This window comes from Octopus bimaculoides, chromosome 7 (assembly GCF_046866305.1).
Source record: "Octopus bimaculoides isolate indiv1 chromosome 7, ASM4686630v1, whole genome shotgun sequence".
In the NCBI taxonomy this organism is placed as follows: Eukaryota; Metazoa; Mollusca; class Cephalopoda; order Octopoda; family Octopodidae; genus Octopus; species Octopus bimaculoides.
In genome coordinates, this window is record NC_142934.1 from 96,038,579 (window position 1) to 96,058,578 (window position 20,000).

At 37.6% G+C, this 20,000-nt stretch overlaps 1 protein-coding gene across 1 annotated transcript in view; it reads left to right on the plus strand.

Moving 5' to 3' along the window:
- Positions 1-20,000, plus strand: part of LOC106883309 (teneurin-m) — a 572,946-nt gene that overhangs the window by 1,008 nt on the left and 551,938 nt on the right. The gene's annotated exons all lie outside the window — the stretch shown is intronic.

A 20,000-nucleotide genomic window follows, 5' to 3' on the forward strand; every position in this document is an offset into this window, starting at 1 on the left:
GGAGTTTTCTCCCTCTTTCTCAAAGGCTGTCATTACTTTCGAGACAGTACTTGTTGATACACCAAACATTTCGGCTGTTTTCATTACGCTAGCGCTTACCGTACGAACACCAGCAATTTGACCTCTTTGAGAGTCCGATAGAATTTTAATAACCTTTTTGTGATGACATCTGAAAAGAAACAGCAATTTTGGCAAAACATTAAGCAACTTTAATAATAAATAAAAAAACATAAAAATAAAGAAGCCTTTGACGGTTTTATAGATATTTCAAAATTATGATGCTATGATGCTAGGTGTTTCCATTATTTTGTCCAACCCCTGTATATATATAATATATATATATATATATAATATATATATATATATATATATATATATATATATATATAAAAGATAATAAGAGTGAAAAAACTACAGAAGGCTTGTGTTACATGGTTAAAGTATATATTTAAATTATGTCAGAAAAATGTTATAAAATCTTTTTGGTATATAAACATTGTATTTTGAAACCGGTTTCGTGTTGTCTTTTCAAATTTCTCTACTTCATTGTGTCGTGTTCGTTAGAGAGAGAGAGAGAGAGACATACATGTGTATATAAACAGTTACCTATCTAGCTAACCATAACATGAATCATGAGAAATATAAAGAGATAAGAATAAAATGGATAACTAAATAATTGCAAGCACAAGATCAGTTTACGGAAACAGTTGCGAAAAAAGAAAAAAGAAACCCTATCGAAGGACGTCAGTCGCCTCTGAACTTTCACATCAACCTAATATTTATAGACGTGTGAGTGTTCGGGCGTGCGTGTGTATGTGCGTGTTTGCGCGAACCTCCATATATATATATATATATATATATATATATTATGTATAAAAAATATATATAGGTATATGCATGTGTGTATGTGTATTTACGTAGAAAGCAAAATGCAATGTTCGTATATGAAAGGCACTAATAAGTCTCCATCTGATTATGTTTGATTGAGTCTAATATAATTTCCTTTCACGTGTAGCAGCGGAGGATGTAACAGATGGTAGAGATAGACATTTAAATGTGGAGATATTATCCTCCGGAAAGATAAATGACACTTAAATGGAAAATGCGATTAGGATTCTTGATGGAGTTATCAGCAACGATAAAAGCCCCAAGTAAATGCTTTGTGGTATTCGCTTACATCACTGCAGTGTTGTGAGATCAAAATCCGTTTGGAGCCCAATTCCTCGATCCATCCAGAACCCATAAAGAAAAGATTAGCAGAGATAATCCCATCAACTGAACACTTCGAGCTAATATTTGTGACCAGGTGCCAATGATAAAAAGGAGTGGCAGAATCGTTAGAGCATCGGACACACGTGTCTTGTGTTCTATGCTCCGTCTCTTTATGTTCTCATGAAATTATATTCCAGTAAAGTACTGGTGCTCCGCCCCTCCACGACCCTCACCTTGCGCCGCTGTTGGAAATGTTACTCATGTCTGCAACGGTGAGCTGTTGTTCTGTCGTCGTCATTGAAACTGGTATCACCAATTAATTCACTGGGCAACCCCACTGTCTTTGTCCGGGTCAACTTTCACGTTCCTGTCTCGTGCTACTTGCCTTTAAATTCACTGCACCGTGCACATGCATACATGTGCACATGCACACGATAATAATAATAATAATAATAATAATAATTTCTGCTAAAGACACAAGGCTTGAAATTTGGGGGAGAGGAAGAGTCGATTACATCAACCTCAGTGTTTCACTGATTAATAATAAACCCTTCTACTATCAGCACAACGCCTGAAATTTTGGGTGAAGGGGCTAGTCGATTATACCGACCCCAGTGTTTCACTGGTCCTTAATTTATCGACCTCGAAAGGATGAAAGGCAAAACCGACGAGAACAATAATGATAATAATAAATGCAGAGGTACCAAGATTAAACACCTGGTGCACAAAACTGTAGTTAGAGATTGCAAGAGGAGGAAAATTAACTTAGCCATGTCATGGATCGACTATAGTAAGGCCTACGATATGAACCCACATTCTTGGATTATGGAGAGTATGAAGCTATTTGATATTGTATCGAATGTTGAGCGATTGCTTGGAAAAGGTATAGCGAAATGGAAGACGGAACTGACAGCATACGGAAGAAGTTTAGGGACAATAGAAATGAGGGGAGGCATCTTCCTAAGGGATTGTCTGTCCCCATTCATCTTTGTACTGTGCATGCTATCAGTAACACTGATTCTGAGGAAAGCAAAGGCTGGGTATGTATTCAAAAGCCACTAACAAAATGTCAACCACTTGTTACTCAATGATGACCTCAAACTTTATGGTAAAGATGAATCTCAAGTCAGTTCCCTCGTTGATACGGTGTATACTTCCAGTGCTGATATCAGAATGGAGTTCGGACTGAGAAAGTGTGATGTGTTAGTATTGAAGATAGGCAAAATCAAATGTATGGACGGGCTACCGATACCGTCGGGGAAGGTTATGAAGCTGATAGAAGAGACGGGCTATAAGTACTTGGGGATACAACAGAAAGTGATAAGTGCAGAATTTGTAGACAAAATGGTGAAACCGTATGACATATTACCAGTCAATGTACGCCACTAGCCCAGAAAGAATATAAGAGACGTCATGACAATATAGCAAGGATTGTCCATTGGACACTTTGCAACAAATATGGACTTGACAGTGCAAAAAGTGGTACGAACATAATCCCGAAGGCATCATCGAAAATGATAATATAAAGATCCTATGGGATTTTATGATTGAATGCGACCATGCGATAGAGAATAGGGAGCCAGACATAGTGTTAAATGACAAAGAAAGCAAACGATGCTGAATCACGGTGTGAGATAAGGAAGAAAGAAAAGTCGATAGATATGGCAGGTTAGCTTTGGAGGATAAGCAGTTGTGGTCGAGAAAAAAGGTGGTAGTAGTACCAATAATTGTCGGAGCCCTGAGAAGCACATAGAACAAATAGGGGCTGCAATGAGGTTGGAGCACTTGCAGAAGACAGCACTGCTTGGAACTACTCGAATCCTCCTGAGGGTGCTCGAAAAATAAAGGGTGTTACCTTAGTTCACGGGTAGTGAACAGCTGACACTATAATACATCTCCAGTATTAGAAGCTGTGCAAAGACAATAAATAATAATGATAATAATAATAATAATAGTTATTATTATTATTATTATTATTATTATTATAAACCTTGCCTAAGCTGCGTGACGGAGAACTTTCCCCATGCAGACACATAACTGACTACAAGTGTTGTGTGTGTGTGTGTGTGTGTGTGTGTGTGTGTAAGGATGTGTGTATAGCTGAGTGCGTGTGTATAAAAATTAACCAAGTTATGTTCATGTTTACATCAGTTTACAGGTATTATATATGCTCGTGTATGTAAATTACATATATATATATATATATATATATATATATATATATATATATATATATAACATATGTATGTATATATAACATATGTATGTATATATATACATATGTTTATGATGCATGTATACATACATACCTATATATATATATATATATATATATATATATATATATATATAACATATGTATGTATATATATACATATGTTTATGATGCATGTATACATACATACCTATATATATATATATATATATATATATATATATATATATATAACATATGTATGTATATATATACATATGTTTATGATGCATGTATACATACATACCTATATATATATATATATATATATATATATATCGAGGTATGTATGTGTACAGACAGTTAGATAGATGTGTATGTGTGGGGTGGTATTTGTGTGTGTGAGCATGCGTGAGTTGCCTGCCTTTCATTTTGTCGATGAAAGCAACACATTACACACATACCGCACCCATACACTCCACCACCCACTCACACACACATCTATATGCCTTCTACATACCAATATACATACCACAAACATCTACCGCATACCTGCCAACACGCCTACTTCTCACGCATACATTTAAAGCTTTAAACATGCCACATAGATATAAACACTCACATCACGTACAAACCAACACGCCTACCACACACACACACACACACATTCACTTAACATAGAGCTACCTGCCCCACCCGCCACGCCCACCACCGATGCCTAACAGTTTATTCGTTAATGAAGTAGCTGTGTTCTAGCGCAAGAACAATGCTAAATGGATTGAAGATGAAACGCTTGAAGTTGGCCTATCACTTCCTGATTAGTTAAGAGAGTTGACTCAAAGAAACACACTTTTGATAGGAACTCATTAGTTCAAGCAAGCATGTCGTCCTTTTCAGAATCTATTCTAGCAATGGCGGAATTTGATCAGACATAGAGACGATGGCGAAGTTGTTATTGATGTATGTTGTTGTGTAGTAAGGTGTTAATATTTGTGTGTGTGTGTGTGTGTGTGTGTTTGTGCTCTATGATATGGGTGGGGGGCATACTTGTTACTATAGAAAATTACTTCGTAAATAAATGTAATACATGTGTGAGCATTTTATGTATGTGTGTACATGTTTGTGTGTGAATGTATGCAAGTGCAGCTGCATTCGCGTATGCTTGTATGTGTGTGTGAGAGAGAGAGAGAGAGAGAGAGAGACTGACAAACAGAAAGAGAGAGACCGAGAGAAAGAGGGAGAATGAGAGACAGAGGAGAATAGACGGAGAGAAAAGGGGAGAAAGAGAGTGAGTAAGTAAAATATGTGGTTCTGATAATGGGTGGGTGTGTATATGTATCATCTTTCTTGTGTGAACGCCTGAGCCCATGTGTATGAACATAGGGAGTGGAAGAGAGGAGTGGCGGAGACCCAGTACTTAGTTCTGATGTTGTTTGTTTTCTCGTTTCTGTTTGTGCGGGATTGTGTTTGCATATTCGTTTTTGCTTATCTTGTAAATAGGTTCCAGTTTTAACTTTTAAATGATAGACATGACCTATTGCTAGGTCTCACCTAGTCACGTGGATCCACTCGGCTTTTAGCAGAGTCCATTCTGATGCAACCAGTCTCCGATATAAAGGTAACCTTCTCTTCTCCACCAACCAATCAGGGACGCCTCAAAAAGGACCATAGACTTGCCTTTCCTCCTCTGAGGAGGTTAATCTCAACAAGTTTGTCTTTCTTTCATAAATTCCTTTAATCCTTCACTCACACATCTCTCAATTGATCTTTTATCGATCAATCGATCTTCCTCTTTAGTAATCTATTTATCGATAGATCTGCCATCCATCCATTTATCTATCTACCCAGCAATCTAAATATGTGCCATTCACACTTCTATGAACACCACACCCGCTCACATAATATACAAACCTACCATTCTATGTATCCATTATAGAGCATTCTATAAATATAATTACTGTTATTGCTGCTGTTGTTATAACTCTGCTGTCACACAATATAACCATTATCTCTGTGATTACTACGCACGCGCGTGTGTGTGTGTGGGTGGGTGTGTCCGTGTGGTGCATGTGTTTGTGTGTGTACATCGGCGTGTAAGCTTGCTTTAACATAGAAATTTATGCACACACACACACACACACACACACACACACACACACACACACACACACACACACACACACACACACATATATATATATACGCATATATACAGAAGCTAATCACCCGTTTCTATATTAACGCAAACACATGCTGCTATAATGTATTCATATAGTTAGGTCATATCATGAATACGAAATATTTCCATGTAGCCTGAAACATCCACACAAATAGAGGCAGATGTGTATTGTCGCACCATAAAATAGACACATTACACAGGCACACACTCGGTCTATATTGATCCTCGAAATACAGAAAACTTAGGAACAAAAACGACTCAAGTTGAAGTTTCTTCACCTCACTTCATTAACCCTTTGTTATTTAAACCGGACGTTTATCCAGTCAAAGCATTCTGTGTGTTTTATGTTCAAAATGGTCAGATCTGATCTTTCACACCTACCCAACAATGTTATTCTAAAAATAAACAATCAAAGCTATACGGTAATGCATGATTAATTCAAAACAGTGTGAATAAATAAGTATTACATTTGACAGTATAATGCTGAAGGGTTAAACTTAGTTATTTGGAAAGTATCCAATTATTATAGAAATATAAAAATGTGTCATTCATTTGGGTAAAGTGTCAGAGTGAAATACTGGTAATGTTTTAGTCTGTGCCCAATTCACGTGTATATGCCCGACACACTACAAAAATTTAAAAAAAAAACTTGCAGGTTTCATGCTTAAATGAGCCTGGAATTACTATTAAAGTTTGAACCTTAGCAAAAATTATTTCAGTCGCTTCCGTTGCACATAAATTACAAGGTGTTTTGATACCATTATAATATTTGATCATTGGAAGTCATCCATTTGATTTCGTAGTAGATTTACTTGTTTATCTTTCAAGCTCCAGACATATGCTGAAAGTACTGTCGTATTTCTTTTCAGGTTTCGAAATGAATGGCAGAATGTGTTGCGGTTTTTAACAGTGTTCCTGTTAAACAATCTTAAAATAACGATGTTTCTTGAGTAAAAAAAAAAAAGTATTGGCTTTAATGTTGACACTTCCATTTTAAATAGTAGATGATATCAAGTAATTCGCCCAGGTCTAATCATGCAAATTCTTCTCAGATAATCCTTAACCGACAACTGAAATAATTTCAATGTTATTTAACCAATTTTCTATTATGTTGTTTGGATAGTTCCAAAATATATTCATAATTATTGGCCTCGTGTAGATTATATTTGGGTAAAATAATTCCTTCAGAACCACATTGAAATTATTTCCGCAGTTCGAAGTTGTAACTTTACTTAAGCGAGACAATGAAGCCGGAACTGGGGTAATTTTTGCGCCTAAAATTCTTAAGAAGAATCCTCATTGAGGTTATGTTCTTGCTTAGTGATGTATGTGTCTTACTTTTAATTTAGGAACGATCATACACCTCTGTTTGTGTAGGTGCTTGAGTTTAAATGTTGATATAGAATTTATGTGACGATACGTAATCAGACGAATCTATGCATGTGTATAGGTTCACCTAAATACAGAGACGGAAGATAAAACTACCTGGGTATTTGTATACGTGTATTTAAGGGTGAACAGAAAGTAGCCGGACTGTTGCTATAGTAACGAAGCTGAAGCGCGCAGACTGAAGCAGCTTGGCAAAAGTTGAATTTGAACTCTGCTGTGCATGCGCACTAAGTTTTAACGTACTTGCTCACTTCCGCTGTTAATAACGATGCTTGGAAGGTGTATAGCGCCTTTCGTTGCATTGACCATGACAGAGAAAGTTATCATGGCGATACCTGCTCAGAAACCTACACAAAATTACAAAAAGTGTATGGAGAGGAGTGTATGAGCTGCAGACGAGTGGACAAGTGGTTCAGACGTTTCCAAGATGGCCAAAAACATCTCGATATTGACGAACGTTCTGGGAGACGTACAACCAGCAGAACTGAGAAAAACATCGCAGATGTGCGTGCAGCTGTGAGGGGCAATCGTCGAATCCGTAAGTTATCAGTTGATGTGCAGATTAGTTATGGTTCAGTTCAGTCCGTTATCACTGAAGATTTGGGTATGAGATGTGTGTCTGCCAAGTTTGTGCCAAAACTGCTTTCAGCTGACCAAAAATACGCTCGAGTTTCAGTTGCACAAGACCTCCTTGGTTGTGCCGAGAACGATGAAAACATTTTGAAAACTTTGCGTGGGCCTATGAGCAGGTATTGCCAAGCTTTTGCCTAAATTTGATGCAGATTTTCTGCTCAACTTTCTCTGGTATTGCCAATGCGACTATCACACACGGCACACCTTCATTCCAAGCACTGCTGTAAACAGCGGAAGTGAGCTAGAACGTTAAAAGTTAGTGCGCATGCACAGCAGATTTTAAGGTCAATCTGTGCCAAGCAGCGTCACTGTGCGCGCTATAGCTTCGTTACTATGGCAACAGTCCGTATATTTATTGATCAGACCACGTAATTGAGGGCTTGTACTTGTTCAAGAGTAGAATTGCAGATGCATCACATATAGTTTGTTTTCATGTAAACATTTTCGCATTTACTATCATCTATTATCATTTTTTGTAGTAGTAGTAGTAGTAGTAGTAGTAGTAGCAGCAGCAGCAGCAGCAGCAGCAGCAGCTATCTATTTGTTATACATTACTTTCTTTCTTCAGTAATCCAGTTATTTATCAATTTGTTTAGTTACGTATTTACACATCGCTCGCAATATCTGCAACAGTCGAAAGCTAAAACGATGCAAAGCGCATTGTGAACAGCGATATATAACATCTGATAGTCTGTTCGATCACATGATATATTTTACCGATTTAAATACTAATGTGTATGTATAAATCCTATGTGTTTGTGTGTGTGTGTATGTGTTTGTGTGTGTGTGTATGTGTTTGTGTGTGTGTATGTGTTTTCACATGGAACGAAGGCGGGGAAGTGATGTTCCATCTCTCTAGATCGATCGATCGATCGACCTTTGACGTCATTTCGTCGTGAAGAAATGATTTTAATTTATGAATTGAATTTGTTCCAAAAGTATGAAATTCAAAGAAATATTCTAAACATTGTAACTCCGTTTACAGAGTTAAGATATTTACTCACACACACACATACATACACACACACTTTTCAGGATGATGGGCTAAATTCTAAAAATTGTTTTGTGTTGGAAGGGTTGTTCCTTGTTAACCTCTACGCAGATATGCGATACAGTTTTTATTATTAATTTTTAATTTTCTAGTTGTTGTTTTAATAGCCAAAGGTCGAGAGATAGAGAGAGAGCAAGCAACTGGTTTGGTTGAGATAAATAACAATCTGTTAAAAGACATGTGCTGTTGACTTGATGAAGTTGTTTATAACTCGACAAACATCCTTTCCTCAGGAAGTTGTCGGTTTGGTCACCCGGGGTTGGGGAGGGGCGGAGTTATATTGGGGGACTAGTGGGGATGGTGACGGGGGGATAGTGGTGGTGATGTCAATAACGGTTGGACGATGGTGGTGATGAAGAGGCAATAGTAACTGTCATTGTAGTTATTTTACATAGGTCAGACTTGAACAGCCTTATGAACAAAGGCGTTCCAGAGGTGAACACCCTGTCTTTCACAAACAGCTTTGTAGTAAGAAGCTTGCTTCCCAGCCTTGTGGTTTCGAATTCGTGTGTGTGTGTATGTGTTCATGTTTGTGTTTGTTCCCTTACTCCGCTTGACAACGGATATTGGTTTGTTCCCGTAACTTAGTGGCTCGGCAAAAACAATTGATGGAATAAGTCTTGGGGACGATTCATTCAACTAAACCGTTCAAGGCAGTGCCCCCGCATGGCCAAAACCTAATGACTGAAACATGCAAAACTAAACAAGTCTACATAAATCACAGTCTTTTGTTTTTTAGATATTGGAGTAACATTTTGAAGGAAATTTAGCTGCTATATCCAGCAGATCGGCCGAACACTCAATGACACTTTATGGATTCGTATATGTGATAGTGTATATTTTTGTGAGGCAGACAGACAATTGTTAATATCATTCTTGTACGACTTACGACTGCAAGAGGAACAGCCCAACTGAAACAATCTCCAGGCAAGATTGCGCCCAAAACCTTCAGCCTTGTCCGCATCTGTACACAGGAGACTCTCTTAAGCTACACAGTGGAAGACTTTTATTAAAATCAAAAATGTTGTCTTCAGCCGCTTATTTTAATTGAAAAAGCCGTGTCTCAAAATGATCGAAATAAGCGACTTCCATAGCATTCTACATCGGTTTGAAGAAACTGGAAAAAGAATTTTGGTTTTCTTTCTTTGAAATGGAAAAAGGGAAAATGGAAATAATAATCACACGCAAAGATTCTTTTTCACTTCTTCATATTTCATTAATATCTTCGTTAATTATGTAACCAATTAACTAGTCGCTTGTTTGATTATCGTTCGGTCAATCATCATTTAGGTTTGTCCATGTCATTTCGTCACCATTCGCCACTTCATCGATGACAGGCTCCTCTCTGTCCTAGGTCTGGTCTAAGTCTGTCTAATATTATTAATGTCTATTATTGATCTAATGTCCTAACCGAGATACAACAAAATCTGCTTCAATATACGAAATCGCAACAAGAATCTTGAAAACCTAATTAATATAACAACGGGTAACAGAAAATGGCGCATAACATCAGATTCCTAAATGGGGGTGGGGGATACTGCTGTATATCAGTGTGACCATTGATGGACAGACGTGCAAGTATGAGTAAATATATATATATATATATATATATATATATATATATATATATACACGCACACACACACACACACACACACAAACACACGCAGATGTGTGCATGCATTCGTATATGAGTACAAATATACATGTGTACATATATGCCTACATGTTAGGTATGTGTGTGCACGTATGCGCATTTGTGATTGGATCTAAACCCAATTTTCTTGGAAAGCTAAATATGCTTAATGTAATATAAGTATAGTATAGTATAATATATTATAATATAATGTGTGTAGTGTTGGGTAATCAACTAATAAAAGGAAGATGGTTACCTCCTGCACGAGGGTAGTTTATGAATTTGTCGTACACCCCCCGATGCACAGAGTCTAAGGAGGTTTTGCTGTTGGACACTTCTTCGTGAGGTTTTCTTATGGGTTTGAGCTTAAACTATTCTTCAAAGTAAAACTATTTCACATTACTTCATACGTTGGCTGATATAATGTAGAAGGGAGTGGGATAAAGGGCCGCCATGTTCTGTACGTATTAAAATGTTGATAAGGGGACGTGACAATGTTTAAATCTGAGAACTCAGAAGGTTTGAAAGAAATGAAACAAAGTAAGGAGAAATTGGTTGAGAGAAGTCATTTTCCTTTTTGTTCTCAGTAACTTGTGCTACCCAGTTTGTTTGTTTTTTAACTATAAACAAAACATTCAATCTTCACAGAAAGTCTAATGTTGCATCATTTTGGTGTGTGAGGCCAAAGGTGAAAGAGTTATCCGCTGGGAGTGGAGAGGAATAAGAGCTAGAAATGTATAGTGTTATTTCTAAATAACGATATCCGGTTATCGTTGTACGTGAAAAACTGAAGAAACATTTTTAGCAAGTATTTCTTTAACAACAGATCCGCTTCCAAACACTGGTCACCATCATTTTGTCCCATCTGAGCAGAAAATATACATTTTTGGAAGACAACAAGCATAGATGACTTACTTCTCCCAACCAAGAAAAATAAGTTTTACTAAGATTTGTGGGTGAGGTGTCTTGCTGATTGTAAAGAGATAGAGACTGTATCCATGACGTTGGCAGGCCCTGTGACACTGCTGCCAGTCGCTGTTTGTCCTTCATAACACCCAATGAGCTCTCATTGAACAGACCTGAAGATTAAAAGCCTTCTAAACATTCACATTTTGTCGTTCCAGATATAATGTTCTTTATACTGTATCATCTAACGCGTCATTGTTTATGATACGGAGTGATCTGAGGAGAAATGGTTATTTCTAGGATGTCGAGTTTCATGCCATTCTTCTTAGCATTATGGTCTGTCCAAATCCCAAATCAACAAACTTACTATGGAAACTATTCCAGCCGTGACCTTCCTGTCTTTTCAACCTACATAAGTGTGTATATTCTTTTCTTTTATTCTTTTACTTGTTTCAGTCGTGTGACTGTGGCCATACTGGAATAACGTCTTTAGTCGAAGAAATCGATCACAGGACTTATTCTATGGAACCCTTTTGCCGAACCGCTAGGTTACGGGAACGTAAATACACCAACATCGGTTTCAAGCGCTGGTGGAGGGACAAACACAGACACAGACACACATATATACATATATACGACGGGCTTCTTTCAGTTTCCGACTACCAAATCTACTCACAAGGTTTTGGTCGGTCTGAGGCTATAGTAGAAGACACATGCCCAAGGTGCCGCGCAGTGGGACTGAACCCGGAACCATGTCGTTGGGAAACAAGCCTCTTACCATACAGCAACATATATATATATATATATATATATATATATATATATATATATATATATTTATTTATTTATTTATTTATTTATTTTTCAAAATTAAGATAAAGAAAGTTCTTTTTTAATCTACAATATACTCTCCTTCATTTCTACAATGCTCTTCAATCTATCTGGGAGACTTGCAAGGCGCCTCTTCCAGAATTCACTTGTCCGTGACGAAAAAGTACTCCTCCAGTATTGTTCTCACTTCATCTACAGAATTCGTATCCATTTCCGTCCAAAAATTTTGAAGACTGCGGAATAAATAATAATCAGACGGGGTAATGTCCAGCAAATATGGTGCGTAAGGCATCGTTTCCTGTTCGAAATGCTCCAGCCTTTGGAATGTCATCCTCGCAATATACCTACCAAAGATTTGCGAGCGGTTTTAGTAGCAGAAACTGAAAGCAAGTTTGTGTGTAAGTGTGTGTATGTAGAAGGAGGTACCCTAAAGTAACTAGAAACGTTCTTTGTGGGACAAGCTCGTTGTAGTTTAGGCTCTCTCTGCTCAATCTATCTATCTATCTATCTATTTATCTATCTATCTATCTATCTATATAAATAATCAAAATAAGCAACAAGGATATCCAAAGTTAATGCAGTACGATCATTTCATGCGACTCCATTTATTTAAGCAATGTGAAAATTACAGCAAATGTAAAATGCAGAGCAATTCTCTGCTGTTGTTATTTTCTTGTTCTTTGTATTCGTAACTGTGTACCATGTTTTCCGTTTTTTGTCTTTTTGCGTACCTAGTTCTCCTTTTTTATTTTCTTTGTTACTGTACATATTCGCTAGCTTTCTTACAAAGGGGTCTAATGCTCTTAGCTTAGACTTTTTGTGGGGCAACCAGATCGAACCGCCCGAAGTGTAGCTGCTCGAAAGGGTCGTGATTTCTGGTACTTGACTGAGGAAAGAAGCCACGAATGACCCGTCTTTGTTTGCCTGTCCTAATTGTTGTTTCTTTTGTCCGACTTTGTGTCGTCTATCTGTCCCGAACGTTTTAATGCCCTCTATTGAATTTTTGTTCCATTCATATATATATATATATATATATGTATTATTCATTTAAAATGCAGAGATGCCTATAATAGGACATCTACTCGCTAGAAATAGCAGCAAAAAAACTACATACCACAAAAATTAGGGATAATTTCGAAAGGAAATGAAAAATAAAAACTTTTACCAATCTATATTCTGTACCATGGTTTCAAGTCAATTTTAGTAAGATAAAGATTATATATCTTACAAGGTCGGACTATCGTCAGCAGAAATTACCAGACAACATATGAAGCACGAGTCAATAAGCAGCATGGTTCGTGTTCCTATGTCTAATTTTTCAAAATATACCGCGTATTTGCGGTTTACCTAATCGGCAGCAAATACAAAATACAAAAATGCCGAAATTCCTTCAGAAAAATCATCCAAAAAGAATTATATATATATATATATATATATATATATATATGTATATATATATATATATGTAAATTGTAAATACAAAAAATGAAAACAAAAACACAAAGGATTCTGCGGTACACGTGTTTCAAGCTTTATATCAGTGTATAATTGACAACATAAAGCTATCTTCAGCCGCAAATGTATTTCTCTCCCAAGAAATTATATCACATCGGCGTTAAAGGAGGAAGAAAGGTGAGATATAAGAGGTGAGGTTCCTTTTGGTATTTTGCATTGTACTATACCTCGTAGAATTCTCCATTTACGTGTGTGTGTGTGTGTACTATATCTGCGTGTGTTTCTGCATTAGTTCTCTTAAAAAGTGTATGATTTGAGGGATATCTAGCTACATTGCCAGCAAATCGATATCGTTCGTAGAAGCCCCTTCTTTAGTTGTTGTTAGTGGTGGTGGTGGTGACGGTGTAGGCAGAAGTGGAGATTGGAGCTGAAATAATAAGATACAGACAAAAAAACTTTTTCGGAAGGAAAAATCAAAAGAATAAAAGTTGTCTGGTGAAAGAAGATTTTTCTGAAATCTTTCTTTTGCACTTTGACATTTTTGTCATCATATGGAAAATAAAACAGCCAGAAACAAGCTTTTCCGTTTGTCTGTCTGTCTGTTGTCTATCTGTCTCTTGTAACAAGAACACCTCTTAGACGCGCGCGCGCGCTTGAGTGCGCGCACACGCTTACGTATATACAGATGAGAAAGAGAGAGGAGGAGAGATAGGGAGAGAGAGATGGAGAAGCAGTTTAGGCTGACATTCAGAGAAGATACAGAAATGTTTACAGAGTAAACGGCAGACATATATATCGAAAACTAGATAGACAAGTGCAAAATGAACAACATGGAAGAGTATAAAGAAGTGTGTGTGTGTGTGTGTGTGTGTGTGTGTGTGTGTGTGTGTGTGTGTGTGTGCAGATAAATAAATAGTGATAAACAGAATGATAGAGACGAAAAGGCATCTAAACAAAGGTGGACTAAGTAACAGACAGACTGACAGACGGACATATTAGGAGAGAGAGGAACGTGTACCTTTTGATCCAGGCAAGGCGACTTGTAGAAGGAGACATAAACACACACACATATATATATAGAGAGAGAGGGGGGAGCTGGTGACTGATAGATATACAGACAGAAGGGACTGACAGAGCGAGGAAGAGATAAACATTGATAAAATTTACAACCATCTTAACCAAGCAATATTGACAGATACATGAGCGGAAAACAAGAACTCCAGTAACAGGGAAGAGATGGGGAGGCTGTTCAATCTAAACTGATAACTTTTAGAGTATTTACTTTAATCACTCTACGCTCCAAGATCTGATCGTGTTGAAGGCGTATCTATAGTATTTGATTATTTATGCTGTTGTACCTAGAAGGTAGTGTTGGTCAATCTGAAGCCATTTGGAGCAAAATTCATCTCTTTTCCCTAAGGCCAGTATGTCTAGCAACTCCAGCCTCTAAGCAACAAAAGAATTTGAAATGTGCAGCAAGCTACCAAAATAACTGATCCTTGCTGCATTGTTACCGAAATGTTTCTACTTAAAACTACGAATTCAATGTGACCTGTTGTAAATATTTTCATTGAAATAGACTGGACAATTCACAAGTTCCCCAAGTTCCAAAGACAGTTTACCAACCAACAACAGCTCACTTGATTATCATTATCCTATACACACGGCACATTCAAAATATTGCGAGTAGCAATAGTAGTATATTCCGTATATTTTTACATGTTTCAAATAACCTCAAATATATTTTAAATCGTTCTGTAGAGGCAAATCTTCAATTTTGTCAATTATATGTAGCAGTTTCGCTAATGGAAAATTTACCTTTGACATCGGTTTCAGTGTCTTTTTCATTCTCAGTCAATCCACATTTTCGACATTATGCTGATTTTCAACTTTAAAAGAGAGGTATTTTGTACCTTGAGCAATCTCCGTGGCCTTTGTCTTCTGTCGGGTCAATCCTTATCCAGTTGTATTCGCAACTTCATTCAAGTAGCGAGTCACCTCTTGTAGATTGTTTTTAGATTCCACCAACTATACAATATCGTCCAGTGATACAGCACGGCTCAAGTCTCTGGATATTAAAACTGTTGACTGATAAAGTGGCAAAGCTGATATTTCGTTCATTAATTGGTCATTATTCAATTCATTTATTTTCGAAACCGTCCCGAGTTGACTGATTCACTCGACTATATTTCTCCTTAAAAGGACCGTGAAGAAATGGAAAATTAAGTAACAACAAGGTGAAATATGACAGCCTCTAAATTAGATTTTCCTCACCCCCACCATATCTCAAACATACTTCTTCCTCCTCCTCCTCCTCCACGCTTTATATTTCTTCCATTATCACTAATCTACTTTTATATTTCCTTTGTATAGTTTTTCTTTCTCTACTTTTTTTCCTTTTGTAGCCTCTCATTCTTCTCCCACCCTTTCTCTCACTCTCTCTCCATCGTTATCTTCCTGAAATGTTTTGCTTTTTTTTTTATCTTTTATGGTTTCATTTGTACATGGGTGTGTACATGTTTGTGCGTATATTTAATTTGTCTCAATTCTTCAAATAAATAATTATTTCGTATCAAAGAAACAAAATTCTGTACTGAAAATTTAAATGATAATTAAAGTATTGAGTTATATCTTGAATTTCAGAAAGTCTTATATATCCACATTGTTCCTCTTACAGACTGGATTTGTTGGTTACGAGTATGTCAGTTTCTAAATTCTGAAAACTCCAGATTTTCCACAACCAAGTACACTAACAGCTATGAGAACATCTTTAAATTTATCTGTCAACGAAAATTAGAATTTCGAAGCAGTTGACTTGTATTTAGTAGATATCTCCTGGATCTGGATTAAGAAAACCTAAATCTAGTGTGATCTGATGGAACTATTCAGACTTATGTGATTTAATTATTGCACGACTAAAAGAAATGTTAACATCTTGTGGATGTCAGCGTCATTCTAATGTTTGTCAGGAAACATATCGACGAATTCATCACTTAATTGTTGATATTCGAAAATCCTCCTCACGTCTTAGTTGAGATCAGCCATTTTGTATGCGGTTACATGGAACATCAAGAACAGAGTTCAGCGTACTTTGTAGAGTCTACATCCAACCTGTGAAACGTTGCTCTCATTAATTTGAAGAACTTGGTCGACGCATTTGATTTTGCTGTGATTTCTGAAAAGTTGTCTGAGTAACGTAGCTGTTTATACACACACACACACACATTTGTTAATGCGGGTGTGGATGTGTGCGGATCTATAGTTGTATGTGTTTATATTTCTGTTGACATATGGCAGCCAGCCAGTGGTACTTCAACTATTGTCAACGATGTTATGGTCCAACAGAAATGCTTGGATCTACTTAACTTTTCTGTTCTTTAACCTTATCATTAACTTGATCTCATATTTGGCGCTCTACTGCCCCTCTTTCATCTACCGTCTGGCACCGATTTTCTTTTATCTGTCTTTGTCCTTCTTTCCTTATTATTTTCCATATTTCCTTCCTTCCTTTCTTTCTTTCTTTCCATTCACTTTCTTTCTCTTGTTATTCTCTGCGATGGCGGTTTATTGCCTGATTAATCACTTATGTCCCCCCCTTCCATTTCCTCTTATATCTCAATTCACACCCTAACCCTCACCCTATCTCCACCAAGATATCCTTGTCTCTTTATTTCTTTTGATTCCTCCTTTCTTTCTGCCGAAGTTCCTGCGATTATCTGCAATTATAACAATTTTTTTGTTTACCTTCATTTTTCGAAATGTTGACTGAGGTACAACTCCAAACGTGCTTCGTAAACGCATTCTACATACTAAGTTTTGGTTTTGTAGTTATAACAGTGCGTGCACACACACACACACACACACACACACACACACACACACACACACACACACACACACACACACACACACACACACACACACACACACACACACACACACACACACACACACACACACACACACACACACACACACACACACACACACACACACACACACACACACACACACACACACACACACACACACACACACACACACACACACACACACACACACACACACACACACACACACACACACACACACACACACACACACACACACACACACACACACACACACACACACACACACACACACACACACACACACACACACACACACACACACACACACACACACACACACACACACACACACACACACACACACACACACACACACACACACACACACACACACACACACACACACACACACACACACACACACACACACACACACACACACACACACACACACACACACACACACACACACACACACACACACACACACACACACACACACACACACACACACACACACACACACACACACACACACACACACACACACACACATGCATGCACAGAAATATACAAACTTTGATACTTTGGTAGGTTTTGGCCAGTATTGGCCCAGGCCATGTCTACTTTAATAGCACCACCTGGCAAAGTCATTCAAATCAGGAATCGGACAACATGGCCCACTCGAGGAGAGAGTTATTGTTTATGGAGACATAACCAAATGTAACAAATTTATACGGGATTTTTTTAAGGAACTTGTCCAAAGACTTCTTGAACTTTATGGGGTCTGCTTGTTTCGTGTAGGGAGACCACAGTGGACAACAGTATTCAAGGTGGAATCGGGCAAAAGTAGAGAAGTGGAGGATATTGATGTGGATATCTTTCGACTGGAAAGTTCTGAGAATCCAAGAAAACATTCTGCGGGCAGCGTCAACTTTGCTGTTCATTTGAGAGGCCCAGCTTATTTTGTTGTCTACAATCACTGGACATGTCTATATTCATTCCTCTCTTAAGGCTATTCTCGAAGACCAGCCACGCAACTGTGTACACAGATCAAATGTTTGCTTACCATTTATATTTGAAATATTGACTGAAGAAATTATTATGTAAAGGTTATCTAACATAACTGCAAGAAACACATATACTAAATATATTCAAGATATCAACATTTGTTTTGATGGTTGCAATTCAATTTCGAGCTATATCATCGCTTGGATTTTCTTTGAAAGATGAGCAGCACAAGTGTGATTAGTCAGTCCTACTGCGGACTTAGCCTTTTTGAACAGATCTCCTCTTGCAGCAGGTGTTAAAAGTGCTTATTACACATGCTTAAACATACTTTCAGCGATAGTTGATTTTCTTTTTTGTTAACGTCTCCCGGCAACAATCACCCATGGCACGCAACACGTAAGAGAGAAGAATAAAAACCGACCAATCAAATTGCCAACCTCACTCTCCCTCGGTGTCCGAAGAACAATAACGAATACGTACATGGGCACACACGCATGCAAAGGCATACACATTCGTGTCTCCACACACACAAACTCAGACACTCACTCAAACAGACACACACATATATACGAACATATAATCAAAACACTTAACTGTGTGCTCTTGAAGACATATTACTTCCCTCTCTCGTTGCTGTCATCTTTCTTTTCCTCACGTGACCATCTTTTCCTGCACGGACTTCAAAGGGCTAGACGTTGTCTTTCTCTCTCTTCTCTCTTTTCTCTTTTCAACGAAAATATTTCTCCTAGCGTTCACTATTTTCCTCTCGTTCTGGTCTAACAACCCTCCATGTTAGTTTTCGTTCGCTTCCTTTTTTTCGTTCGCTTTCCTCCACTGCCCTGTTTTTGTTCCCAACTTTGACCCTCTATAAATCCTAAATTTGATTTTAGAATTTATGGGAGCAACTGTCTCCGAAGACTTCTATTGTCTTTGAATGCTCGAAATGAGGAGTAGATAGATAACCGACAACTGATGAAGGATCCTTTCTCTGTGTTTACTTGTCCTATTATCTATACAATTCCAAAATAAGGTGATTAAAATCAAAATAAGCAATAAGGATATCCAAACTTAATGCTGTACGATCGTTTCATACGACTCCATTTATTTAAGCAATGTGAACATTACGTCAAATGTAAAATGCAGAGTAATCCTCGGCTGCACAAAGATGTAGAAATTTACTATAAATTTACTGATATTTACTGTAGAAATTTACAGTAAATTTCTATATCTTTGTGCAACTGAGGATTGCTCTGCATTTTACATTTGATGTAATTTTCACATTGCTTAAATAAATGGAGTCGCATGAAACGATCGTACTGCATTAACTTTGGATATCCTTGTTGCTTGTTTTGATTATTTATATAGATAGATAGATAGATTGAGCGAGAGAGATAATATTTATATGTGAGTATGTGTGCGCGCGCGTACGAAGGCGTATGTCATAATGGTTAGCATATTTGGGACACGATCCTGTGTTCGATACCCGGTGGTGTGTTGTGTCCTTGAGCAAGACAATTTATTTCACGTTGCTTGGTTCCACTCAGGTGGCAAAATGAGGTCTACTTGTGATTCAGAATGTCAGCCTTGCACATTCTGTGTCGTACTGCATCTCCTCCTCTGAGGGTATGTGCCTCTGCTGAGTGCTAAGC